The sequence below is a fragment of the Populus trichocarpa genome, chromosome 4 (genome assembly GCF_000002775.5).
Source record: "Populus trichocarpa isolate Nisqually-1 chromosome 4, P.trichocarpa_v4.1, whole genome shotgun sequence".
NCBI lineage: Eukaryota > Viridiplantae > Streptophyta > Magnoliopsida > Malpighiales > Salicaceae > Populus > Populus trichocarpa.
Window position 1 is genome coordinate 18,920,095 of NC_037288.2, and position 27,819 is coordinate 18,947,913.

At 43.6% G+C, this 27,819-nt stretch overlaps 1 pseudogene; it reads left to right on the plus strand.

The window, feature by feature from the left end:
- Nucleotides 1-189: 189 nt before the first annotated feature.
- Nucleotides 190-27,639, plus strand: LOC127905263 (uncharacterized; annotated as a pseudogene).
- Nucleotides 27,640-27,819: the final 180 nt, after the last annotated feature.

Consider the following 27,819-nt stretch of genomic DNA (forward strand, 5'->3'; position numbering starts at 1 on the left):
AAGCTCTTAACAAGGTCGAACGATTTTACTACAAGTTTTTTCTTCTTGGTGTTTGTTGTGCTGTTTATGTTATGACCATTCCATCCACATTTTATCAAAAGGCTTCATTTCCTGATCTTGTGTTTCTTGAACCATATGTTAGTTGAATTGTGAACTTGTGTTTCTTGAATTATTTATCTTAACAAGATCTTCGTGAAGACTCTCTCTCGCAAGAATATAATCCTTGAGGTGGAAAGCTCAGACGCCATTGAATGTGTCAAAGCTAAGATACGGCATCAGGAAGGCATTTCCCCTGGCCAACAGATACTCATCTTTTCTGGGAAGCAGCTTGGAGATGAACGCACCCTTGCTGCTTACAACATTCAGGAGGAGTCAGCCCTTCGCTTGGTGCTCCGACTTCGAGGTGGCATGCAGATCTTTGTGAAGATTCGACTGGAAAAGCCATTGCCCTGGAAGTTGATAGCTTGGACACCATTGGCAACGTCAAGGCCAAAATCCAGGATAAAGTGGGGATCTCACCAGATAAATCAAGGCTGCCATTTTCTGAGAAGCAGCTTGAAGATGATGGAAGGACCTTATCTGACTACAACATCAAGAAGAAATCAACTCTTGAGCTTCAAGAGATCCCAGGTACAAAGCAGAGCAAAAGGTTCACAAAGGGAGGAAGGACCCGGAAATACCTTCCAAAGCTGGTGAATCTTGATGGCGAGATGAAGAAATTAGGAAAGACACGAAGGCGGCTTTGATTTCGCAAATTACAACAAAGTATGAGTATGTTGGCGGAATCGGAGAAGAATCAACATGAAAAACTATGTAGGTGTATTATTAGAGGTGCCCATAAATACACGATAGCTTCGGTGGAAGAGAACGAAGTGGAGGTGAGACTTAATGAGCACATGGATGGCATGCGGAGAGCAATTGAGGTGAAGGGTAAAGGGAAGATCAGTGTGCTGGTTCACAGCAATGAAGAAGTAAACCCTCTCGAGAAAGTTTTTGAAAAAGCTCCAGGTGGTGTAGGTATGCTCTTACTGAAAACCAGCGTTTATGATGAGATTTAGTGTAGAGTTAGGTGGAAGGGCTTCTGCACTTGGAGGGTGTGGAGGGAATCAACTTCGTTGGGGATTTGGTAGGCATACCAGTATTTACAGCCACGCCTACCAAAGCCCCAACGAAGTTGATTCCCTCCACACCCTCCAAGTGCAGAAACCCTTCCTCCTAGCTCTATGCTGAATCTCGTCATAAACGCGGGTTTTTGGTAAGAGTACACGTACATCACCTGGAGTTTTCTCAAAAATTTTCTCAAAAGAGTTTACTTCTTTATCACTGTGAACCACACATTGATCTTCCCCTTACCCTTCACCTTCATTGCTCTCCGCATGTCATCCATGTCCTCGTTACGTCTCACCTCCACTTCGTTCTCTTCCACCAAAGCTATTGTGTATTTCTAGGCACCTCTAATAATACGCCTACACAGTTCTTCATGTTGATTCTTCTCCCATTCCGCCAACATACACATACTTTGTTGTAATTTGCGAAATCAAAGCTGTTTTCATGTCTTTCCTTCATCTCGCCATCAAGATTCACCAGCTTTGGAAGTTATTTCTGGATCCTTCCTCCCTTTATTAACCTTTTGCCCCGCTTTGTACCTGAGATCTCTTGAAGCTCAAGAGTCGATTTCTTCTTGATGTTGTGGTCAAATAGTCTTTTCCAACAGGAGGAACAATGAACATCGCTAACATTCAGGGCTGTCACAAACCCTCAACGGAGGCACCACGTTTTCATTTCGAGCTGGTCCAATATCGCAGCCCAAAACATTTCTTCTTTCTTGATTTAATTCTCCCTTTTCTGGCAGGCAGTTAGAGAGAATCTTCTTCTTCTTTTCTCTAAATTACTGTGACAACTGTCACTACTAATCATTCCCCTGCAAAATAGGAGCACCCCGTTTGCATGCATTTTCAAGAGGCTTATTTATTCTACTCTCTCTCTCTTCTCTCCCTTCTCTAATTCCATTTATCAAACTCACCAACCTCATCAATGGCGGAAGGTGTGATAATTGAGAGCTGCCTGCACCACAAGGCAGAGATGGTGATATTTGAGGCTTCCAGAGCAATTACAGAGCTTAGCAATGTCACAAGCCTTGAATCTACTCCAGCAGTTACTGCTCTCCAGCTCCTTTCGAGCTCTTACAAGCCAGGGCTAAGATTTGCAGCTGTCCAAGCTCTTAACAAGGTCGAACGATTTTACTACAAGTTTTTTCTTCTTGGTGTTTGTTGTGCTGTTTATGTTATGACCATTCCATCCACATTTTATCAAAAGGCTTCATTTCCTGATCTTGTGTTTCTTGAACCATATGTTAGTTGAATTGTGAACTTGTGTTTCTTGAATTATTTATCTTAACAAGATCTTCGTGAAGACTCTCTCTCGCAAGAATATAATCCTTGAGGTGGAAAGCTCAGACGCCATTGAATGTGTCAAAGCTAAGATACGGCATCAGGAAGGCATTTCCCCTGGCCAACAGATACTCATCTTTTCTGGGAAGCAGCTTGGAGATGAACGCACCCTTGCTGCTTACAACATTCAGGAGGAGTCAGCCCTTCGCTTGGTGCTCCGACTTCGAGGTGGCATGCAGATCTTTGTGAAGATTCGACTGGAAAAGCCATTGCCCTGGAAGTTGATAGCTTGGACACCATTGGCAACGTCAAGGCCAAAATCCAGGATAAAGTGGGGATCTCACCAGATAAATCAAGGCTGCCATTTTCTGAGAAGCAGCTTGAAGATGATGGAAGGACCTTATATGACTACAACATCAAGAAGAAATCAACTCTTGAGCTTCAAGAGATCCCAGGTACAAAGCAGAGCAAAAGGTTCACAAAGGGAGGAAGGACCCGGAAATACCTTCCAAAGCTGGTGAATCTTGATGGCGAGATGAAGAAATTAGGAAAGACACGAAGGCGGCTTTGATTTCGCAAATTACAACAAAGTATGAGTATGTTGGCGGAATCGGAGAAGAATCAACATGAAAAACTATGTAGGTGTATTATTAGAGGTGCCCATAAATACACGATAGCTTCGGTGGAAGAGAACGAAGTGGAGGTGAGACTTAATGAGCACATGGATGGCATGCGGAGAGCAATTGAGGTGAAGGGTAAAGGGAAGATCAGTGTGCTGGTTCACAGCAATGAAGAAGTAAACCCTCTCGAGAAAGTTTTTGAAAAAGCTCCAGGTGGTGTAGGTATGCTCTTACTGAAAACCAGCGTTTATGATGAGATTTAGTGTAGAGTTAGGTGGAAGGGCTTCTGCACTTGGAGGGTGTGGAGGGAATCAACTTCGTTGGGGATTTGGTAGGCATACCAGTATTTACAGCCACGCCTACCAAAGCCCCAACGAAGTTGATTCCCTCCACACCCTCCAAGTGCAGAAACCCTTCCTCCTAGCTCTATGCTGAATCTCGTCATAAACGCGGGTTTTTGGTAAGAGTACACGTACATCACCTGGAGTTTTCTCAAAAATTTTCTCAAAAGAGTTTACTTCTTTATCACTGTGAACCACACATTGATCTTCCCCTTACCCTTCACCTTCATTGCTCTCCGCATGTCATCCATGTCCTCGTTACGTCTCACCTCCACTTCGTTCTCTTCCACCAAAGCTATTGTGTATTTCTAGGCACCTCTAATAATACGCCTACACAGTTCTTCATGTTGATTCTTCTCCCATTCCGCCAACATACACATACTTTGTTGTAATTTGCGAAATCAAAGCTGTTTTCATGTCTTTCCTTCATCTCGCCATCAAGATTCACCAGCTTTGGAAGTTATTTCTGGATCCTTCCTCCCTTTATTAACCTTTTGCCCCGCTTTGTACCTGAGATCTCTTGAAGCTCAAGAGTCGATTTCTTCTTGATGTTGTGGTCAAATAGTCTTTTCCAACAGGAGGAACAATGAACATCGCTAACATTCAGGGCTGTCACAAACCCTCAACGGAGGCACCACGTTTTCATTTCGAGCTGGTCCAATATCGCAGCCCAAAACATTTCTTCTTTCTTGATTTAATTCTCCCTTTTCTGGCAGGCAGTTAGAGAGAATCTTCTTCTTCTTTTCTCTAAATTACTGTGACAACTGTCACTACTAATCATTCCCCTGCAAAATAGGAGCACCCCGTTTGCATGCATTTTCAAGAGGCTTATTTATTCTACTCTCTCTCTCTTCTCTCCCTTCTCTAATTCCATTTATCAAACTCACCAACCTCATCAATGGCGGAAGGTGTGATAATTGAGAGCTGCCTGCACCACAAGGCAGAGATGGTGATATTTGAGGCTTCCAGAGCAATTACAGAGCTTAGCAATGTCACAAGCCTTGAATCTACTCCAGCAGTTACTGCTCTCCAGCTCCTTTCGAGCTCTTACAAGCCAGGGCTAAGATTTGCAGCTGTCCAAGCTCTTAACAAGGTCGAACGATTTTACTACAAGTTTTTTCTTCTTGGTGTTTGTTGTGCTGTTTATGTTATGACCATTCCATCCACATTTTATCAAAAGGCTTCATTTCCTGATCTTGTGTTTCTTGAACCATATGTTAGTTGAATTGTGAACTTGTGTTTCTTGAATTATTTATCTTAACAAGATCTTCGTGAAGACTCTCTCTCGCAAGAATATAATCCTTGAGGTGGAAAGCTCAGACGCCATTGAATGTGTCAAAGCTAAGATACGGCATCAGGAAGGCATTTCCCCTGGCCAACAGATACTCATCTTTTCTGGGAAGCAGCTTGGAGATGAACGCACCCTTGCTGCTTACAACATTCAGGAGGAGTCAGCCCTTCGCTTGGTGCTCCGACTTCGAGGTGGCATGCAGATCTTTGTGAAGATTCGACTGGAAAAGCCATTGCCCTGGAAGTTGATAGCTTGGACACCATTGGCAACGTCAAGGCCAAAATCCAGGATAAAGTGGGGATCTCACCAGATAAATCAAGGCTGCCATTTTCTGAGAAGCAGCTTGAAGATGATGGAAGGACCTTATATGACTACAACATCAAGAAGAAATCAACTCTTGAGCTTCAAGAGATCCCAGGTACAAAGCAGAGCAAAAGGTTCACAAAGGGAGGAAGGACCCGGAAATACCTTCCAAAGCTGGTGAATCTTGATGGCGAGATGAAGAAATTAGGAAAGACACGAAGGCGGCTTTGATTTCGCAAATTACAACAAAGTATGAGTATGTTGGCGGAATCGGAGAAGAATCAACATGAAAAACTATGTAGGTGTATTATTAGAGGTGCCCATAAATACACGATAGCTTCGGTGGAAGAGAACGAAGTGGAGGTGAGACTTAATGAGCACATGGATGGCATGCGGAGAGCAATTGAGGTGAAGGGTAAAGGGAAGATCAGTGTGCTGGTTCACAGCAATGAAGAAGTAAACCCTCTCGAGAAAGTTTTTGAAAAAGCTCCAGGTGGTGTAGGTATGCTCTTACTGAAAACCAGCGTTTATGATGAGATTTAGTGTAGAGTTAGGTGGAAGGGCTTCTGCACTTGGAGGGTGTGGAGGGAATCAACTTCGTTGGGGATTTGGTAGGCATACCAGTATTTACAGCCACGCCTACCAAAGCCCCAACGAAGTTGATTCCCTCCACACCCTCCAAGTGCAGAAACCCTTCCTCCTAGCTCTATGCTGAATCTCGTCATAAACGCGGGTTTTTGGTAAGAGTACACGTACATCACCTGGAGTTTTCTCAAAAATTTTCTCAAAAGAGTTTACTTCTTTATCACTGTGAACCACACATTGATCTTCCCCTTACCCTTCACCTTCATTGCTCTCCGCATGTCATCCATGTCCTCGTTACGTCTCACCTCCACTTCGTTCTCTTCCACCAAAGCTATTGTGTATTTCTAGGCACCTCTAATAATACGCCTACACAGTTCTTCATGTTGATTCTTCTCCCATTCCGCCAACATACACATACTTTGTTGTAATTTGCGAAATCAAAGCTGTTTTCATGTCTTTCCTTCATCTCGCCATCAAGATTCACCAGCTTTGGAAGTTATTTCTGGATCCTTCCTCCCTTTATTAACCTTTTGCCCCGCTTTGTACCTGAGATCTCTTGAAGCTCAAGAGTCGATTTCTTCTTGATGTTGTGGTCAAATAGTCTTTTCCAACAGGAGGAACAATGAACATCGCTAACATTCAGGGCTGTCACAAACCCTCAACGGAGGCACCACGTTTTCATTTCGAGCTGGTCCAATATCGCAGCCCAAAACATTTCTTCTTTCTTGATTTAATTCTCCCTTTTCTGGCAGGCAGTTAGAGAGAATCTTCTTCTTCTTTTCTCTAAATTACTGTGACAACTGTCACTACTAATCATTCCCCTGCAAAATAGGAGCACCCCGTTTGCATGCATTTTCAAGAGGCTTATTTATTCTACTCTCTCTCTCTTCTCTCCCTTCTCTAATTCCATTTATCAAACTCACCAACCTCATCAATGGCGGAAGGTGTGATAATTGAGAGCTGCCTGCACCACAAGGCAGAGATGGTGATATTTGAGGCTTCCAGAGCAATTACAGAGCTTAGCAATGTCACAAGCCTTGAATCTACTCCAGCAGTTACTGCTCTCCAGCTCCTTTCGAGCTCTTACAAGCCAGGGCTAAGATTTGCAGCTGTCCAAGCTCTTAACAAGGTCGAACGATTTTACTACAAGTTTTTTCTTCTTGGTGTTTGTTGTGCTGTTTATGTTATGACCATTCCATCCACATTTTATCAAAAGGCTTCATTTCCTGATCTTGTGTTTCTTGAACCATATGTTAGTTGAATTGTGAACTTGTGTTTCTTGAATTATTTATCTTAACAAGATCTTCGTGAAGACTCTCTCTCGCAAGAATATAATCCTTGAGGTGGAAAGCTCAGACGCCATTGAATGTGTCAAAGCTAAGATACGGCATCAGGAAGGCATTTCCCCTGGCCAACAGATACTCATCTTTTCTGGGAAGCAGCTTGGAGATGAACGCACCCTTGCTGCTTACAACATTCAGGAGGAGTCAGCCCTTCGCTTGGTGCTCCGACTTCGAGGTGGCATGCAGATCTTTGTGAAGATTCGACTGGAAAAGCCATTGCCCTGGAAGTTGATAGCTTGGACACCATTGGCAACGTCAAGGCCAAAATCCAGGATAAAGTGGGGATCTCACCAGATAAATCAAGGCTGCCATTTTCTGAGAAGCAGCTTGAAGATGATGGAAGGACCTTATATGACTACAACATCAAGAAGAAATCAACTCTTGAGCTTCAAGAGATCCCAGGTACAAAGCAGAGCAAAAGGTTCACAAAGGGAGGAAGGACCCGGAAATACCTTCCAAAGCTGGTGAATCTTGATGGCGAGATGAAGAAATTAGGAAAGACACGAAGGCGGCTTTGATTTCGCAAATTACAACAAAGTATGAGTATGTTGGCGGAATCGGAGAAGAATCAACATGAAAAACTATGTAGGTGTATTATTAGAGGTGCCCATAAATACACGATAGCTTCGGTGGAAGAGAACGAAGTGGAGGTGAGACTTAATGAGCACATGGATGGCATGCGGAGAGCAATTGAGGTGAAGGGTAAAGGGAAGATCAGTGTGCTGGTTCACAGCAATGAAGAAGTAAACCCTCTCGAGAAAGTTTTTGAAAAAGCTCCAGGTGGTGTAGGTATGCTCTTACTGAAAACCAGCGTTTATGATGAGATTTAGTGTAGAGTTAGGTGGAAGGGCTTCTGCACTTGGAGGGTGTGGAGGGAATCAACTTCGTTGGGGATTTGGTAGGCATACCAGTATTTACAGCCACGCCTACCAAAGCCCCAACGAAGTTGATTCCCTCCACACCCTCCAAGTGCAGAAACCCTTCCTCCTAGCTCTATGCTGAATCTCGTCATAAACGCGGGTTTTTGGTAAGAGTACACGTACATCACCTGGAGTTTTCTCAAAAATTTTCTCAAAAGAGTTTACTTCTTTATCACTGTGAACCACACATTGATCTTCCCCTTACCCTTCACCTTCATTGCTCTCCGCATGTCATCCATGTCCTCGTTACGTCTCACCTCCACTTCGTTCTCTTCCACCAAAGCTATTGTGTATTTCTAGGCACCTCTAATAATACGCCTACACAGTTCTTCATGTTGATTCTTCTCCCATTCCGCCAACATACACATACTTTGTTGTAATTTGCGAAATCAAAGCTGTTTTCATGTCTTTCCTTCATCTCGCCATCAAGATTCACCAGCTTTGGAAGTTATTTCTGGATCCTTCCTCCCTTTATTAACCTTTTGCCCCGCTTTGTACCTGAGATCTCTTGAAGCTCAAGAGTCGATTTCTTCTTGATGTTGTGGTCAAATAGTCTTTTCCAACAGGAGGAACAATGAACATCGCTAACATTCAGGGCTGTCACAAACCCTCAACGGAGGCACCACGTTTTCATTTCGAGCTGGTCCAATATCGCAGCCCAAAACATTTCTTCTTTCTTGATTTAATTCTCCCTTTTCTGGCAGGCAGTTAGAGAGAATCTTCTTCTTCTTTTCTCTAAATTACTGTGACAACTGTCACTACTAATCATTCCCCTGCAAAATAGGAGCACCCCGTTTGCATGCATTTTCAAGAGGCTTATTTATTCTACTCTCTCTCTCTTCTCTCCCTTCTCTAATTCCATTTATCAAACTCACCAACCTCATCAATGGCGGAAGGTGTGATAATTGAGAGCTGCCTGCACCACAAGGCAGAGATGGTGATATTTGAGGCTTCCAGAGCAATTACAGAGCTTAGCAATGTCACAAGCCTTGAATCTACTCCAGCAGTTACTGCTCTCCAGCTCCTTTCGAGCTCTTACAAGCCAGGGCTAAGATTTGCAGCTGTCCAAGCTCTTAACAAGGTCGAACGATTTTACTACAAGTTTTTTCTTCTTGGTGTTTGTTGTGCTGTTTATGTTATGACCATTCCATCCACATTTTATCAAAAGGCTTCATTTCCTGATCTTGTGTTTCTTGAACCATATGTTAGTTGAATTGTGAACTTGTGTTTCTTGAATTATTTATCTTAACAAGATCTTCGTGAAGACTCTCTCTCGCAAGAATATAATCCTTGAGGTGGAAAGCTCAGACGCCATTGAATGTGTCAAAGCTAAGATACGGCATCAGGAAGGCATTTCCCCTGGCCAACAGATACTCATCTTTTCTGGGAAGCAGCTTGGAGATGAACGCACCCTTGCTGCTTACAACATTCAGGAGGAGTCAGCCCTTCGCTTGGTGCTCCGACTTCGAGGTGGCATGCAGATCTTTGTGAAGATTCGACTGGAAAAGCCATTGCCCTGGAAGTTGATAGCTTGGACACCATTGGCAACGTCAAGGCCAAAATCCAGGATAAAGTGGGGATCTCACCAGATAAATCAAGGCTGCCATTTTCTGAGAAGCAGCTTGAAGATGATGGAAGGACCTTATCTGACTACAACATCAAGAAGAAATCAACTCTTGAGCTTCAAGAGATCCCAGGTACAAAGCAGAGCAAAAGGTTCACAAAGGGAGGAAGGACCCGGAAATACCTTCCAAAGCTGGTGAATCTTGATGGCGAGATGAAGAAATTAGGAAAGACACGAAGGCGGCTTTGATTTCGCAAATTACAACAAAGTATGAGTATGTTGGCGGAATCGGAGAAGAATCAACATGAAAAACTATGTAGGTGTATTATTAGAGGTGCCCATAAATACACGATAGCTTCGGTGGAAGAGAACGAAGTGGAGGTGAGACTTAATGAGCACATGGATGGCATGCGGAGAGCAATTGAGGTGAAGGGTAAAGGGAAGATCAGTGTGCTGGTTCACAGCAATGAAGAAGTAAACCCTCTCGAGAAAGTTTTTGAAAAAGCTCCAGGTGGTGTAGGTATGCTCTTACTGAAAACCAGCGTTTATGATGAGATTTAGTGTAGAGTTAGGTGGAAGGGCTTCTGCACTTGGAGGGTGTGGAGGGAATCAACTTCGTTGGGGATTTGGTAGGCATACCAGTATTTACAGCCACGCCTACCAAAGCCCCAACGAAGTTGATTCCCTCCACACCCTCCAAGTGCAGAAACCCTTCCTCCTAGCTCTATGCTGAATCTCGTCATAAACGCGGGTTTTTGGTAAGAGTACACGTACATCACCTGGAGTTTTCTCAAAAATTTTCTCAAAAGAGTTTACTTCTTTATCACTGTGAACCACACATTGATCTTCCCCTTACCCTTCACCTTCATTGCTCTCCGCATGTCATCCATGTCCTCGTTACGTCTCACCTCCACTTCGTTCTCTTCCACCAAAGCTATTGTGTATTTCTAGGCACCTCTAATAATACGCCTACACAGTTCTTCATGTTGATTCTTCTCCCATTCCGCCAACATACACATACTTTGTTGTAATTTGCGAAATCAAAGCTGTTTTCATGTCTTTCCTTCATCTCGCCATCAAGATTCACCAGCTTTGGAAGTTATTTCTGGATCCTTCCTCCCTTTATTAACCTTTTGCCCCGCTTTGTACCTGAGATCTCTTGAAGCTCAAGAGTCGATTTCTTCTTGATGTTGTGGTCAAATAGTCTTTTCCAACAGGAGGAACAATGAACATCGCTAACATTCAGGGCTGTCACAAACCCTCAACGGAGGCACCACGTTTTCATTTCGAGCTGGTCCAATATCGCAGCCCAAAACATTTCTTCTTTCTTGATTTAATTCTCCCTTTTCTGGCAGGCAGTTAGAGAGAATCTTCTTCTTCTTTTCTCTAAATTACTGTGACAACTGTCACTACTAATCATTCCCCTGCAAAATAGGAGCACCCCGTTTGCATGCATTTTCAAGAGGCTTATTTATTCTACTCTCTCTCTCTTCTCTCCCTTCTCTAATTCCATTTATCAAACTCACCAACCTCATCAATGGCGGAAGGTGTGATAATTGAGAGCTGCCTGCACCACAAGGCAGAGATGGTGATATTTGAGGCTTCCAGAGCAATTACAGAGCTTAGCAATGTCACAAGCCTTGAATCTACTCCAGCAGTTACTGCTCTCCAGCTCCTTTCGAGCTCTTACAAGCCAGGGCTAAGATTTGCAGCTGTCCAAGCTCTTAACAAGGTCGAACGATTTTACTACAAGTTTTTTCTTCTTGGTGTTTGTTGTGCTGTTTATGTTATGACCATTCCATCCACATTTTATCAAAAGGCTTCATTTCCTGATCTTGTGTTTCTTGAACCATATGTTAGTTGAATTGTGAACTTGTGTTTCTTGAATTATTTATCTTAACAAGATCTTCGTGAAGACTCTCTCTCGCAAGAATATAATCCTTGAGGTGGAAAGCTCAGACGCCATTGAATGTGTCAAAGCTAAGATACGGCATCAGGAAGGCATTTCCCCTGGCCAACAGATACTCATCTTTTCTGGGAAGCAGCTTGGAGATGAACGCACCCTTGCTGCTTACAACATTCAGGAGGAGTCAGCCCTTCGCTTGGTGCTCCGACTTCGAGGTGGCATGCAGATCTTTGTGAAGATTCGACTGGAAAAGCCATTGCCCTGGAAGTTGATAGCTTGGACACCATTGGCAACGTCAAGGCCAAAATCCAGGATAAAGTGGGGATCTCACCAGATAAATCAAGGCTGCCATTTTCTGAGAAGCAGCTTGAAGATGATGGAAGGACCTTATATGACTACAACATCAAGAAGAAATCAACTCTTGAGCTTCAAGAGATCCCAGGTACAAAGCAGAGCAAAAGGTTCACAAAGGGAGGAAGGACCCGGAAATACCTTCCAAAGCTGGTGAATCTTGATGGCGAGATGAAGAAATTAGGAAAGACACGAAGGCGGCTTTGATTTCGCAAATTACAACAAAGTATGAGTATGTTGGCGGAATCGGAGAAGAATCAACATGAAAAACTATGTAGGTGTATTATTAGAGGTGCCCATAAATACACGATAGCTTCGGTGGAAGAGAACGAAGTGGAGGTGAGACTTAATGAGCACATGGATGGCATGCGGAGAGCAATTGAGGTGAAGGGTAAAGGGAAGATCAGTGTGCTGGTTCACAGCAATGAAGAAGTAAACCCTCTCGAGAAAGTTTTTGAAAAAGCTCCAGGTGGTGTAGGTATGCTCTTACTGAAAACCAGCGTTTATGATGAGATTTAGTGTAGAGTTAGGTGGAAGGGCTTCTGCACTTGGAGGGTGTGGAGGGAATCAACTTCGTTGGGGATTTGGTAGGCATACCAGTATTTACAGCCACGCCTACCAAAGCCCCAACGAAGTTGATTCCCTCCACACCCTCCAAGTGCAGAAACCCTTCCTCCTAGCTCTATGCTGAATCTCGTCATAAACGCGGGTTTTTGGTAAGAGTACACGTACATCACCTGGAGTTTTCTCAAAAATTTTCTCAAAAGAGTTTACTTCTTTATCACTGTGAACCACACATTGATCTTCCCCTTACCCTTCACCTTCATTGCTCTCCGCATGTCATCCATGTCCTCGTTACGTCTCACCTCCACTTCGTTCTCTTCCACCAAAGCTATTGTGTATTTCTAGGCACCTCTAATAATACGCCTACACAGTTCTTCATGTTGATTCTTCTCCCATTCCGCCAACATACACATACTTTGTTGTAATTTGCGAAATCAAAGCTGTTTTCATGTCTTTCCTTCATCTCGCCATCAAGATTCACCAGCTTTGGAAGTTATTTCTGGATCCTTCCTCCCTTTATTAACCTTTTGCCCCGCTTTGTACCTGAGATCTCTTGAAGCTCAAGAGTCGATTTCTTCTTGATGTTGTGGTCAAATAGTCTTTTCCAACAGGAGGAACAATGAACATCGCTAACATTCAGGGCTGTCACAAACCCTCAACGGAGGCACCACGTTTTCATTTCGAGCTGGTCCAATATCGCAGCCCAAAACATTTCTTCTTTCTTGATTTAATTCTCCCTTTTCTGGCAGGCAGTTAGAGAGAATCTTCTTCTTCTTTTCTCTAAATTACTGTGACAACTGTCACTACTAATCATTCCCCTGCAAAATAGGAGCACCCCGTTTGCATGCATTTTCAAGAGGCTTATTTATTCTACTCTCTCTCTCTTCTCTCCCTTCTCTAATTCCATTTATCAAACTCACCAACCTCATCAATGGCGGAAGGTGTGATAATTGAGAGCTGCCTGCACCACAAGGCAGAGATGGTGATATTTGAGGCTTCCAGAGCAATTACAGAGCTTAGCAATGTCACAAGCCTTGAATCTACTCCAGCAGTTACTGCTCTCCAGCTCCTTTCGAGCTCTTACAAGCCAGGGCTAAGATTTGCAGCTGTCCAAGCTCTTAACAAGGTCGAACGATTTTACTACAAGTTTTTTCTTCTTGGTGTTTGTTGTGCTGTTTATGTTATGACCATTCCATCCACATTTTATCAAAAAGGCTTCATTTCCTGATCTTGTGTTTCTTGAACCATATGTTAGTTGAATTGTGAACTTGTGTTTCTTGAATTATTTATCTTAACAAGATCTTCGTGAAGACTCTCTCTCGCAAGAATATAATCCTTGAGGTGGAAAGCTCAGACGCCATTGAATGTGTCAAAGCTAAGATACGGCATCAGGAAGGCATTTCCCCTGGCCAACAGATACTCATCTTTTCTGGGAAGCAGCTTGGAGATGAACGCACCCTTGCTGCTTACAACATTCAGGAGGAGTCAGCCCTTCGCTTGGTGCTCCGACTTCGAGGTGGCATGCAGATCTTTGTGAAGATTCGACTGGAAAAGCCATTGCCCTGGAAGTTGATAGCTTGGACACCATTGGCAACGTCAAGGCCAAAATCCAGGATAAAGTGGGGATCTCACCAGATAAATCAAGGCTGCCATTTTCTGAGAAGCAGCTTGAAGATGATGGAAGGACCTTATATGACTACAACATCAAGAAGAAATCAACTCTTGAGCTTCAAGAGATCCCAGGTACAAAGCAGAGCAAAAGGTTCACAAAGGGAGGAAGGACCCGGAAATACCTTCCAAAGCTGGTGAATCTTGATGGCGAGATGAAGAAATTAGGAAAGACACGAAGGCGGCTTTGATTTCGCAAATTACAACAAAGTATGAGTATGTTGGCGGAATCGGAGAAGAATCAACATGAAAAACTATGTAGGTGTATTATTAGAGGTGCCCATAAATACACGATAGCTTCGGTGGAAGAGAACGAAGTGGAGGTGAGACTTAATGAGCACATGGATGGCATGCGGAGAGCAATTGAGGTGAAGGGTAAAGGGAAGATCAGTGTGCTGGTTCACAGCAATGAAGAAGTAAACCCTCTCGAGAAAGTTTTTGAAAAAGCTCCAGGTGGTGTAGGTATGCTCTTACTGAAAACCAGCGTTTATGATGAGATTTAGTGTAGAGTTAGGTGGAAGGGCTTCTGCACTTGGAGGGTGTGGAGGGAATCAACTTCGTTGGGGATTTGGTAGGCATACCAGTATTTACAGCCACGCCTACCAAAGCCCCAACGAAGTTGATTCCCTCCACACCCTCCAAGTGCAGAAACCCTTCCTCCTAGCTCTATGCTGCATCTCGTCATAAACGCGGGTTTTTGGTAAGAGTACACGTACATCACCTGGAGTTTTCTCAAAAATTTTCTCAAAAGAGTTTACTTCTTTATCACTGTGAACCACACATTGATCTTCCCCTTACCCTTCACCTTCATTGCTCTCCGCATGTCATCCATGTCCTCGTTACGTCTCACCTCCACTTCGTTCTCTTCCACCAAAGCTATTGTGTATTTCTAGGCACCTCTAATAATACGCCTACACAGTTCTTCATGTTGATTCTTCTCCCATTCCGCCAACATACACATACTTTGTTGTAATTTGCGAAATCAAAGCTGTTTTCATGTCTTTCCTTCATCTCGCCATCAAGATTCACCAGCTTTGGAAGTTATTTCTGGATCCTTCCTCCCTTTATTAACCTTTTGCCCCGCTTTGTACCTGAGATCTCTTGAAGCTCAAGAGTCGATTTCTTCTTGATGTTGTGGTCAAATAGTCTTTTCCAACAGGAGGAACAATGAACATCGCTAACATTCAGGGCTGTCACAAACCCTCAACGGAGGCACCACGTTTTCATTTCGAGCTGGTCCAATATCGCAGCCCAAAACATTTCTTCTTTCTTGATTTAATTCTCCCTTTTCTGGCAGGCAGTTAGAGAGAATCTTCTTCTTCTTTTCTCTAAATTACTGTGACAACTGTCACTACTAATCATTCCCCTGCAAAATAGGAGCACCCCGTTTGCATGCATTTTCAAGAGGCTTATTTATTCTACTCTCTCTCTCTTCTCTCCCTTCTCTAATTCCATTTATCAAACTCACCAACCTCATCAATGGCGGAAGGTGTGATAATTGAGAGCTGCCTGCACCACAAGGCAGAGATGGTGATATTTGAGGCTTCCAGAGCAATTACAGAGCTTAGCAATGTCACAAGCCTTGAATCTACTCCAGCAGTTACTGCTCTCCAGCTCCTTTCGAGCTCTTACAAGCCAGGGCTAAGATTTGCAGCTGTCCAAGCTCTTAACAAGGTCGAACGATTTTACTACAAGTTTTTTCTTCTTGGTGTTTGTTGTGCTGTTTATGTTATGACCATTCCATCCACATTTTATCAAAAGGCTTCATTTCCTGATCTTGTGTTTCTTGAACCATATGTTAGTTGAATTGTGAACTTGTGTTTCTTGAATTATTTATCTTAACAAGATCTTCGTGAAGACTCTCTCTCGCAAGAATATAATCCTTGAGGTGGAAAGCTCAGACGCCATTGAATGTGTCAAAGCTAAGATACGGCATCAGGAAGGCATTTCCCCTGGCCAACAGATACTCATCTTTTCTGGGAAGCAGCTTGGAGATGAACGCACCCTTGCTGCTTACAACATTCAGGAGGAGTCAGCCCTTCGCTTGGTGCTCCGACTTCGAGGTGGCATGCAGATCTTTGTGAAGATTCGACTGGAAAAGCCATTGCCCTGGAAGTTGATAGCTTGGACACCATTGGCAACGTCAAGGCCAAAATCCAGGATAAAGTGGGGATCTCACCAGATAAATCAAGGCTGCCATTTTCTGAGAAGCAGCTTGAAGATGATGGAAGGACCTTATATGACTACAACATCAAGAAGAAATCAACTCTTGAGCTTCAAGAGATCCCAGGTACAAAGCAGAGCAAAAGGTTCACAAAGGGAGGAAGGACCCGGAAATACCTTCCAAAGCTGGTGAATCTTGATGGCGAGATGAAGAAATTAGGAAAGACACGAAGGCGGCTTTGATTTCGCAAATTACAACAAAGTATGAGTATGTTGGCGGAATCGGAGAAGAATCAACATGAAAAACTATGTAGGTGTATTATTAGAGGTGCCCATAAATACACGATAGCTTCGGTGGAAGAGAACGAAGTGGAGGTGAGACTTAATGAGCACATGGATGGCATGCGGAGAGCAATTGAGGTGAAGGGTAAAGGGAAGATCAGTGTGCTGGTTCACAGCAATGAAGAAGTAAACCCTCTCGAGAAAGTTTTTGAAAAAGCTCCAGGTGGTGTAGGTATGCTCTTACTGAAAACCAGCGTTTATGATGAGATTTAGTGTAGAGTTAGGTGGAAGGGCTTCTGCACTTGGAGGGTGTGGAGGGAATCAACTTCGTTGGGGATTTGGTAGGCATACCAGTATTTACAGCCACGCCTACCAAAGCCCCAACGAAGTTGATTCCCTCCACACCCTCCAAGTGCAGAAACCCTTCCTCCTAGCTCTATGCTGCATCTCGTCATAAACGCGGGTTTTTGGTAAGAGTACACGTACATCACCTGGAGTTTTCTCAAAAATTTTCTCAAAAGAGTTTACTTCTTTATCACTGTGAACCACACATTGATCTTCCCCTTACCCTTCACCTTCATTGCTCTCCGCATGTCATCCATGTCCTCGTTACGTCTCACCTCCACTTCGTTCTCTTCCACCAAAGCTATTGTGTATTTCTAGGCACCTCTAATAATACGCCTACACAGTTCTTCATGTTGATTCTTCTCCCATTCCGCCAACATACACATACTTTGTTGTAATTTGCGAAATCAAAGCTGTTTTCATGTCTTTCCTTCATCTCGCCATCAAGATTCACCAGCTTTGGAAGTTATTTCTGGATCCTTCCTCCCTTTATTAACCTTTTGCCCCGCTTTGTACCTGAGATCTCTTGAAGCTCAAGAGTCGATTTCTTCTTGATGTTGTGGTCAAATAGTCTTTTCCAACAGGAGGAACAATGAACATCGCTAACATTCAGGGCTGTCACAAACCCTCAACGGAGGCACCACGTTTTCATTTCGAGCTGGTCCAATATCGCAGCCCAAAACATTTCTTCTTTCTTGATTTAATTCTCCCTTTTCTGGCAGGCAGTTAGAGAGAATCTTCTTCTTCTTTTCTCTAAATTACTGTGACAACTGTCACTACTAATCATTCCCCTGCAAAATAGGAGCACCCCGTTTGCATGCATTTTCAAGAGGCTTATTTATTCTACTCTCTCTCTCTTCTCTCCCTTCTCTAATTCCATTTATCAAACTCACCAACCTCATCAATGGCGGAAGGTGTGATAATTGAGAGCTGCCTGCACCACAAGGCAGAGATGGTGATATTTGAGGCTTCCAGAGCAATTACAGAGCTTAGCAATGTCACAAGCCTTGAATCTACTCCAGCAGTTACTGCTCTCCAGCTCCTTTCGAGCTCTTACAAGCCAGGGCTAAGATTTGCAGCTGTCCAAGCTCTTAACAAGGTCGAACGATTTTACTACAAGTTTTTTCTTCTTGGTGTTTGTTGTGCTGTTTATGTTATGACCATTCCATCCACATTTTATCAAAAGGCTTCATTTCCTGATCTTGTGTTTCTTGAACCATATGTTAGTTGAATTGTGAACTTGTGTTTCTTGAATTATTTATCTTAACAAGATCTTCGTGAAGACTCTCTCTCGCAAGAATATAATCCTTGAGGTGGAAAGCTCAGACGCCATTGAATGTGTCAAAGCTAAGATACGGCATCAGGAAGGCATTTCCCCTGGCCAACAGATACTCATCTTTTCTGGGAAGCAGCTTGGAGATGAACGCACCCTTGCTGCTTACAACATTCAGGAGGAGTCAGCCCTTCGCTTGGTGCTCCGACTTCGAGGTGGCATGCAGATCTTTGTGAAGATTCGACTGGAAAAGCCATTGCCCTGGAAGTTGATAGCTTGGACACCATTGGCAACGTCAAGGCCAAAATCCAGGATAAAGTGGGGATCTCACCAGATAAATCAAGGCTGCCATTTTCTGAGAAGCAGCTTGAAGATGATGGAAGGACCTTATATGACTACAACATCAAGAAGAAATCAACTCTTGAGCTTCAAGAGATCCCAGGTACAAAGCAGAGCAAAAGGTTCACAAAGGGAGGAAGGACCCGGAAATACCTTCCAAAGCTGGTGAATCTTGATGGCGAGATGAAGAAATTAGGAAAGACACGAAGGCGGCTTTGATTTCGCAAATTACAACAAAGTATGAGTATGTTGGCGGAATCGGAGAAGAATCAACATGAAAAACTATGTAGGTGTATTATTAGAGGTGCCCATAAATACACGATAGCTTCGGTGGAAGAGAACGAAGTGGAGGTGAGACTTAATGAGCACATGGATGGCATGCGGAGAGCAATTGAGGTGAAGGGTAAAGGGAAGATCAGTGTGCTGGTTCACAGCAATGAAGAAGTAAACCCTCTCGAGAAAGTTTTTGAAAAAGCTCCAGGTGGTGTAGGTATGCTCTTACTGAAAACCAGCGTTTATGATGAGATTTAGTGTAGAGTTAGGTGGAAGGGCTTCTGCACTTGGAGGGTGTGGAGGGAATCAACTTCGTTGGGGATTTGGTAGGCATACCAGTATTTACAGCCACGCCTACCAAAGCCCCAACGAAGTTGATTCCCTCCACACCCTCCAAGTGCAGAAACCCTTCCTCCTAGCTCTATGCTGAATCTCGTCATAAACGCGGGTTTTTGGTAAGAGTACACGTACATCACCTGGAGTTTTCTCAAAAATTTTCTCAAAAGAGTTTACTTCTTTATCACTGTGAACCACACATTGATCTTCCCCTTACCCTTCACCTTCATTGCTCTCCGCATGTCATCCATGTCCTCGTTACGTCTCACCTCCACTTCGTTCTCTTCCACCAAAGCTATTGTGTATTTCTAGGCACCTCTAATAATACGCCTACACAGTTCTTCATGTTGATTCTTCTCCCATTCCGCCAACATACACATACTTTGTTGTAATTTGCGAAATCAAAGCTGTTTTCATGTCTTTCCTTCATCTCGCCATCAAGATTCACCAGCTTTGGAAGTTATTTCTGGATCCTTCCTCCCTTTATTAACCTTTTGCCCCGCTTTGTACCTGAGATCTCTTGAAGCTCAAGAGTCGATTTCTTCTTGATGTTGTGGTCAAATAGTCTTTTCCAACAGGAGGAACAATGAACATCGCTAACATTCAGGGCTGTCACAAACCCTCAACGGAGGCACCACGTTTTCATTTCGAGCTGGTCCAATATCGCAGCCCAAAACATTTCTTCTTTCTTGATTTAATTCTCCCTTTTCTGGCAGGCAGTTAGAGAGAATCTTCTTCTTCTTTTCTCTAAATTACTGTGACAACTGTCACTACTAATCATTCCCCTGCAAAATAGGAGCACCCCGTTTGCATGCATTTTCAAGAGGCTTATTTATTCTACTCTCTCTCTCTTCTCTCCCTTCTCTAATTCCATTTATCAAACTCACCAACCTCATCAATGGCGGAAGGTGTGATAATTGAGAGCTGCCTGCACCACAAGGCAGAGATGGTGATATTTGAGGCTTCCAGAGCAATTACAGAGCTTAGCAATGTCACAAGCCTTGAATCTACTCCAGCAGTTACTGCTCTCCAGCTCCTTTCGAGCTCTTACAAGCCAGGGCTAAGATTTGCAGCTGTCCAAGCTCTTAACAAGGTCGAACGATTTTACTACAAGTTTTTTCTTCTTGGTGTTTGTTGTGCTGTTTATGTTATGACCATTCCATCCACATTTTATCAAAAGGCTTCATTTCCTGATCTTGTGTTTCTTGAACCATATGTTAGTTGAATTGTGAACTTGTGTTTCTTGAATTATTTATCTTAACAAGATCTTCGTGAAGACTCTCTCTCGCAAGAATATAATCCTTGAGGTGGAAAGCTCAGACGCCATTGAATGTGTCAAAGCTAAGATACGGCATCAGGAAGGCATTTCCCCTGGCCAACAGATACTCATCTTTTCTGGGAAGCAGCTTGGAGATGAACGCACCCTTGCTGCTTACAACATTCAGGAGGAGTCAGCCCTTCGCTTGGTGCTCCGACTTCGAGGTGGCATGCAGATCTTTGTGAAGATTCGACTGGAAAAGCCATTGCCCTGGAAGTTGATAGCTTGGACACCATTGGCAACGTCAAGGCCAAAATCCAGGATAAAGTGGGGATCTCACCAGATAAATCAAGGCTGCCATTTTCTGAGAAGCAGCTTGAAGATGATGGAAGGACCTTATATGACTACAACATCAAGAAGAAATCAACTCTTGAGCTTCAAGAGATCCCAGGTACAAAGCAGAGCAAAAGGTTCACAAAGGGAGGAAGGACCCGGAAATACCTTCCAAAGCTGGTGAATCTTGATGGCGAGATGAAGAAATTAGGAAAGACACGAAGGCGGCTTTGATTTCGCAAATTACAACAAAGTATGAGTATGTTGGCGGAATCGGAGAAGAATCAACATGAAAAACTATGTAGGTGTATTATTAGAGGTGCCCATAAATACACGATAGCTTCGGTGGAAGAGAACGAAGTGGAGGTGAGACTTAATGAGCACATGGATGGCATGCGGAGAGCAATTGAGGTGAAGGGTAAAGGGAAGATCAGTGTGCTGGTTCACAGCAATGAAGAAGTAAACCCTCTCGAGAAAGTTTTTGAAAAAGCTCCAGGTGGTGTAGGTATGCTCTTACTGAAAACCAGCGTTTATGATGAGATTTAGTGTAGAGTTAGGTGGAAGGGCTTCTGCACTTGGAGGGTGTGGAGGGAATCAACTTCGTTGGGGATTTGGTAGGCATACCAGTATTTACAGCCACGCCTACCAAAGCCCCAACGAAGTTGATTCCCTCCACACCCTCCAAGTGCAGAAACCCTTCCTCCTAGCTCTATGCTGAATCTCGTCATAAACGCGGGTTTTTGGTAAGAGTACACGTACATCACCTGGAGTTTTCTCAAAAATTTTCTCAAAAGAGTTTACTTCTTTATCACTGTGAACCACACATTGATCTTCCCCTTACCCTTCACCTTCATTGCTCTCCGCATGTCATCCATGTCCTCGTTACGTCTCACCTCCACTTCGTTCTCTTCCACCAAAGCTATTGTGTATTTCTAGGCACCTCTAATAATACGCCTACACAGTTCTTCATGTTGATTCTTCTCCCATTCCGCCAACATACACATACTTTGTTGTAATTTGCGAAATCAAAGCTGTTTTCATGTCTTTCCTTCATCTCGCCATCAAGATTCACCAGCTTTGGAAGTTATTTCTGGATCCTTCCTCCCTTTATTAACCTTTTGCCCCGCTTTGTACCTGAGATCTCTTGAAGCTCAAGAGTCGATTTCTTCTTGATGTTGTGGTCAAATAGTCTTTTCCAACAGGAGGAACAATGAACATCGCTAACATTCAGGGCTGTCACAAACCCTCAACGGAGGCACCACGTTTTCATTTCGAGCTGGTCCAATATCGCAGCCCAAAACATTTCTTCTTTCTTGATTTAATTCTCCCTTTTCTGGCAGGCAGTTAGAGAGAATCTTCTTCTTCTTTTCTCTAAATTACTGTGACAACTGTCACTACTAATCATTCCCCTGCAAAATAGGAGCACCCCGTTTGCATGCATTTTCAAGAGGCTTATTTATTCTACTCTCTCTCTCTTCTCTCCCTTCTCTAATTCCATTTATCAAACTCACCAACCTCATCAATGGCGGAAGGTGTGATAATTGAGAGCTGCCTGCACCACAAGGCAGAGATGGTGATATTTGAGGCTTCCAGAGCAATTACAGAGCTTAGCAATGTCACAAGCCTTGAATCTACTCCAGCAGTTACTGCTCTCCAGCTCCTTTCGAGCTCTTACAAGCCAGGGCTAAGATTTGCAGCTGTCCAAGCTCTTAACAAGGTCGAACGATTTTACTACAAGTTTTTTCTTCTTGGTGTTTGTTGTGCTGTTTATGTTATGACCATTCCATCCACATTTTATCAAAAGGCTTCATTTCCTGATCTTGTGTTTCTTGAACCATATGTTAGTTGAATTGTGAACTTGTGTTTCTTGAATTATTTATCTTAACAAGATCTTCGTGAAGACTCTCTCTCGCAAGAATATAATCCTTGAGGTGGAAAGCTCAGACGCCATTGAATGTGTCAAAGCTAAGATACGGCATCAGGAAGGCATTTCCCCTGGCCAACAGATACTCATCTTTTCTGGGAAGCAGCTTGGAGATGAACGCACCCTTGCTGCTTACAACATTCAGGAGGAGTCAGCCCTTCGCTTGGTGCTCCGACTTCGAGGTGGCATGCAGATCTTTGTGAAGATTCGACTGGAAAAGCCATTGCCCTGGAAGTTGATAGCTTGGACACCATTGGCAACGTCAAGGCCAAAATCCAGGATAAAGTGGGGATCTCACCAGATAAATCAAGGCTGCCATTTTCTGAGAAGCAGCTTGAAGATGATGGAAGGACCTTATATGACTACAACATCAAGAAGAAATCAACTCTTGAGCTTCAAGAGATCCCAGGTACAAAGCAGAGCAAAAGGTTCACAAAGGGAGGAAGGACCCGGAAATACCTTCCAAAGCTGGTGAATCTTGATGGCGAGATGAAGAAATTAGGAAAGACACGAAGGCGGCTTTGATTTCGCAAATTACAACAAAGTATGAGTATGTTGGCGGAATCGGAGAAGAATCAACATGAAAAACTATGTAGGTGTATTATTAGAGGTGCCCATAAATACACGATAGCTTCGGTGGAAGAGAACGAAGTGGAGGTGAGACTTAATGAGCACATGGATGGCATGCGGAGAGCAATTGAGGTGAAGGGTAAAGGGAAGATCAGTGTGCTGGTTCACAGCAATGAAGAAGTAAACCCTCTCGAGAAAGTTTTTGAAAAAGCTCCAGGTGGTGTAGGTATGCTCTTACTGAAAACCAGCGTTTATGATGAGATTTAGTGTAGAGTTAGGTGGAAGGGCTTCTGCACTTGGAGGGTGTGGAGGGAATCAACTTCGTTGGGGATTTGGTAGGCATACCAGTATTTACAGCCACGCCTACCAAAGCCCCAACGAAGTTGATTCCCTCCACACCCTCCAAGTGCAGAAACCCTTCCTCCTAGCTCTATGCTGAATCTCGTCATAAACGCGGGTTTTTGGTAAGAGTACACGTACATCACCTGGAGTTTTCTCAAAAATTTTCTCAAAAGAGTTTACTTCTTTATCACTGTGAACCACACATTGATCTTCCCCTTACCCTTCACCTTCATTGCTCTCCGCATGTCATCCATGTCCTCGTTACGTCTCACCTCCACTTCGTTCTCTTCCACCAAAGCTATTGTGTATTTCTAGGCACCTCTAATAATACGCCTACACAGTTCTTCATGTTGATTCTTCTCCCATTCCGCCAACATACACATACTTTGTTGTAATTTGCGAAATCAAAGCTGTTTTCATGTCTTTCCTTCATCTCGCCATCAAGATTCACCAGCTTTGGAAGTTATTTCTGGATCCTTCCTCCCTTTATTAACCTTTTGCCCCGCTTTGTACCTGAGATCTCTTGAAGCTCAAGAGTCGATTTCTTCTTGATGTTGTGGTCAAATAGTCTTTTCCAACAGGAGGAACAATGAACATCGCTAACATTCAGGGCTGTCACAAACCCTCAACGGAGGCACCACGTTTTCATTTCGAGCTGGTCCAATATCGCAGCCCAAAACATTTCTTCTTTCTTGATTTAATTCTCCCTTTTCTGGCAGGCAGTTAGAGAGAATCTTCTTCTTCTTTTCTCTAAATTACTGTGACAACTGTCACTACTAATCATTCCCCTGCAAAATAGGAGCACCCCGTTTGCATGCATTTTCAAGAGGCTTATTTATTCTACTCTCTCTCTCTTCTCTCCCTTCTCTAATTCCATTTATCAAACTCACCAACCTCATCAATGGCGGAAGGTGTGATAATTGAGAGCTGCCTGCACCACAAGGCAGAGATGGTGATATTTGAGGCTTCCAGAGCAATTACAGAGCTTAGCAATGTCACAAGCCTTGAATCTACTCCAGCAGTTACTGCTCTCCAGCTCCTTTCGAGCTCTTACAAGCCAGGGCTAAGATTTGCAGCTGTCCAAGCTCTTAACAAGGTCGAACGATTTTACTACAAGTTTTTTCTTCTTGGTGTTTGTTGTGCTGTTTATGTTATGACCATTCCATCCACATTTTATCAAAAGGCTTCATTTCCTGATCTTGTGTTTCTTGAACCATATGTTAGTTGAATTGTGAACTTGTGTTTCTTGAATTATTTATCTTAACAAGATCTTCGTGAAGACTCTCTCTCGCAAGAATATAATCCTTGAGGTGGAAAGCTCAGACGCCATTGAATGTGTCAAAGCTAAGATACGGCATCAGGAAGGCATTTCCCCTGGCCAACAGATACTCATCTTTTCTGGGAAGCAGCTTGGAGATGAACGCACCCTTGCTGCTTACAACATTCAGGAGGAGTCAGCCCTTCGCTTGGTGCTCCGACTTCGAGGTGGCATGCAGATCTTTGTGAAGATTCGACTGGAAAAGCCATTGCCCTGGAAGTTGATAGCTTGGACACCATTGGCAACGTCAAGGCCAAAATCCAGGATAAAGTGGGGATCTCACCAGATAAATCAAGGCTGCCATTTTCTGAGAAGCAGCTTGAAGATGATGGAAGGACCTTATCTGACTACAACATCAAGAAGAAATCAACTCTTGAGCTTCAAGAGATCCCAGGTACAAAGCAGAGCAAAAGGTTCACAAAGGGAGGAAGGACCCGGAAATACCTTCCAAAGCTGGTGAATCTTGATGGCGAGATGAAGAAATTAGGAAAGACACGAAGGCGGCTTTGATTTCGCAAATTACAACAAAGTATGAGTATGTTGGCGGAATCGGAGAAGAATCAACATGAAAAACTATGTAGGTGTATTATTAGAGGTGCCCATAAATACACGATAGCTTCGGTGGAAGAGAACGAAGTGGAGGTGAGACTTAATGAGCACATGGATGGCATGCGGAGAGCAATTGAGGTGAAGGGTAAAGGGAAGATCAGTGTGCTGGTTCACAGCAATGAAGAAGTAAACCCTCTCGAGAAAGTTTTTGAAAAAGCTCCAGGTGGTGTAGGTATGCTCTTACTGAAAACCAGCGTTTATGATGAGATTTAGTGTAGAGTTAGGTGGAAGGGCTTCTGCACTTGGAGGGTGTGGAGGGAATCAACTTCGTTGGGGATTTGGTAGGCATACCAGTATTTACAGCCATGCCTACCAAAGCCCCAACGAAGTTGATTCCCTCCACACCCTCCAAGTGCAGAAACCCTTCCTCCTAGCTCTATGCTGAATCTCGTCATAAACACGGGTTTTTGGTAAGAGTACACGTACATCACCTGGAGTTTTCTCAAAAATTTTCTCAAAAGAGTTTACTTCTTTATCACTGTGAACCACACATTGATCTTCCCCTTACCCTTCACCTTCATTGCTCTCCGCATGTCATCCATGTCCTCGTTACGTCTCACCTCCACTTCGTTCTCTTCCACCAAAGCTATTGTGTATTTCTAGGCACCTCTAATAATACGCCTACACAGTTCTTCATGTTGATTCTTCTCCCATTCCGCCAACATACACATACTTTGTTGTAATTTGCGAAATCAAAGCTGTTTTCATGTCTTTCCTTCATCTCGCCATCAAGATTCACCAGCTTTGGAAGTTATTTCTGGATCCTTCCTCCCTTTATTAACCTTTTGCCCCGCTTTGTACCTGAGATCTCTTGAAGCTCAAGAGTCGATTTCTTCTTGATGTTGTGGTCAAATAGTCTTTTCCAACAGGAGGAACAATGAACATCGCTAACATTCAGGGCTGTCACAAACCCTCAACGGAGGCACCACGTTTTCATTTCGAGCTGGTCCAATATCGCAGCCCAAAACATTTCTTCTTTCTTGATTTAATTCTCCCTTTTCTGGCAGGCAGTTAGAGAGAATCTTCTTCTTCTTTTCTCTAAATTACTGTGACAACTGTCACTACTAATCATTCCCCTGCAAAATAGGAGCACCCCGTTTGCATGCATTTTCAAGAGGCTTATTTATTCTACTCTCTCTCTCTTCTCTCCCTTCTCTAATTCCATTTATCAAACTCACCAACCTCATCAATGGCGGAAGGTGTGATAATTGAGAGCTGCCTGCACCACAAGGCAGAGATGGTGATATTTGAGGCTTCCAGAGCAATTACAGAGCTTAGCAATGTCACAAGCCTTGAATCTACTCCAGCAGTTACTGCTCTCCAGCTCCTTTCGAGCTCTTACAAGCCAGGGCTAAGATTTGCAGCTGTCCAAGCTCTTAACAAGGTCGAACGATTTTACTACAAGTTTTTTCTTCTTGGTGTTTGTTGTGCTGTTTATGTTATGACCATTCCATCCACATTTTATCAAAAGGCTTCATTTCCTGATCTTGTGTTTCTTGAACCATATGTTAGTTGAATTGTGAACTTGTGTTTCTTGAATTATTTATCTTAACAAGATCTTCGTGAAGACTCTCTCTCGCAAGAATATAATCCTTGAGGTGGAAAGCTCAGACGCCATTGAATGTGTCAAAGCTAAGATACGGCATCAGGAAGGCATTTCCCCTGGCCAACAGATACTCATCTTTTCTGGGAAGCAGCTTGGAGATGAACGCACCCTTGCTGCTTACAACATTCAGGAGGAGTCAGCCCTTCGCTTGGTGCTCCGACTTCGAGGTGGCATGCAGATCTTTGTGAAGATTCGACTGGAAAAGCCATTGCCCTGGAAGTTGATAGCTTGGACACCATTGGCAACGTCAAGGCCAAAATCCAGGATAAAGTGGGGATCTCACCAGATAAATCAAGGCTGCCATTTTCTGAGAAGCAGCTTGAAGATGATGGAAGGACCTTATCTGACTACAACATCAAGAAGAAATCAACTCTTGAGCTTCAAGAGATCCCAGGTACAAAGCAGAGCAAAAGGTTCACAAAGGGAGGAAGGACCCGGAAATACCTTCCAAAGCTGGTGAATCTTGATGGCGAGATGAAGAAATTAGGAAAGACACGAAGGCGGCTTTGATTTCGCAAATTACAACAAAGTATGAGTATGTTGGCGGAATCGGAGAAGAATCAACATGAAAAACTATGTAGGTGTATTATTAGAGGTGCCCATAAATACACGATAGCTTCGGTGGAAGAGAACGAAGTGGAGGTGAGACTTAATGAGCACATGGATGGCATGCGGAGAGCAATTGAGGTGAAGGGTAAAGGGAAGATCAGTGTGCTGGTTCACAGCAATGAAGAAGTAAACCCTCTCGAGAAAGTTTTTGAAAAAGCTCCAGGTGGTGTAGGTATGCTCTTACTGAAAACCAGCGTTTATGATGAGATTTAGTGTAGAGTTAGGTGGAAGGGCTTCTGCACTTGGAGGGTGTGGAGGGAATCAACTTCGTTGGGGATTTGGTAGGCATACCAGTATTTACAGCCACGCCTACCAAAGCCCCAACGAAGTTGATTCCCTCCACACCCTCCAAGTGCAGAAACCCTTCCTCCTAGCTCTATGCTGAATCTCGTC